Raw genomic sequence first — 1,357 nt, 5'->3', positions numbered from 1 at the left:
AAGAAAATTCTCCATTAAACAGAATGTATACTCTCAAGTCTCTCAACGATAATCCCTCAACGGTAATCCCTCAAAAAGACGGTGTCGTCGATGAAATCTGTGCAAAACTTAACTAAATAAATATCATATTGTTTGTCATCAAAGAAACAATAAATTCGTGTCGCTTTATAATGGTATCTTAAAATAGCTTAAAATACTTATTCTGCTGATATGAGTTATCATTAATTGAATTATTGTACATTAAATAATTTCCACATTTATTAATTTGTTAATTATTATGAATAATGTGTTAGCTATAAATAAATAATTGAGAAAGCAACAACAGAATTATGGCACATGAAATAACGATGAAAATAAAACTAATATATAGTAATAAGTAAAACTAAATTTAATATATGTAAACAAAACATGTAAATACGATATGCATATTTAAGTAACTTTATTTTATGCAGAGCATATTTACACAAAAGTGCACACGTGTGCATATTATAATTATTATTAACCTCTCTATTTGAAAAAGACATGTGAATATAATCCACATGTAACAACCACGGTACAAATTAATTTTATGAATCTTATCTTTCTCGTTTTTAAACCGTTTCCTATAATTTATATTTTGAAATAATTTATAGGAGAATAAAAGTTTACATTTCAATGGCCAGTGCACTAGTCAATTCATGCATTATTCTGCATGTTTAAGTTTAAACCGAAAAAACAGTGTTATCATGGCATTTATATAAGACATTAATATTTATGCAAATAGCCAACAATATCATTGGCGCTATTAAAAAATTGTGAAATAAGCTGTGACCTTACAGTTAGTTAAATTACTTGAAAAATTGTTATACAGTTTGCAAAAATAAATTGTTATGCAAAAATTAACATAAGTGAACGTTACAAAGTTCTACCAAGTTAATTGAATTTTTGAATATGAATTTTCCGAAAGACTCATTTCTTCTCTCTATATATATACCGATTACTATACAGTTTAATATTATAATGTTACAGTTTAATATTGCAGTTTAATATTTAATATTATATATGCGTATATAAGAAAGATTATATGTAAAATACGCAATTCACTAAATGGTCAAATAATGTATATAAAAATTCACATGGAACTTTTTATGCACTAAGATTCACAAGAAGTTTTATATTCCTAGCAATTATTTCGTATCGAACGTAATTGATCAAAGGCAATTCAGATCCTATCTTAAAATTGCCGTGTTACCTGCGTTGAAGCCTCTTTTCCCCAATGTTTAAAAATTCATATCTTCCAGAAAAATATAAACTTCTTTCTGGGCTCATCTTAAAGATGAATTATATGCTATTTTCTTAAAAATCGTGATTTTATTTA

The sequence above is a fragment of the Wasmannia auropunctata genome, unplaced genomic scaffold, assembly GCF_000956235.1.
Source record: "Wasmannia auropunctata unplaced genomic scaffold, wasmannia.A_1.0 LD336078.1, whole genome shotgun sequence".
NCBI lineage: Eukaryota > Metazoa > Arthropoda > Insecta > Hymenoptera > Formicidae > Wasmannia > Wasmannia auropunctata.
The sequence above is the reverse complement of the archived record's forward strand: the minus strand, read 5'-3'. Positions refer to the sequence as shown.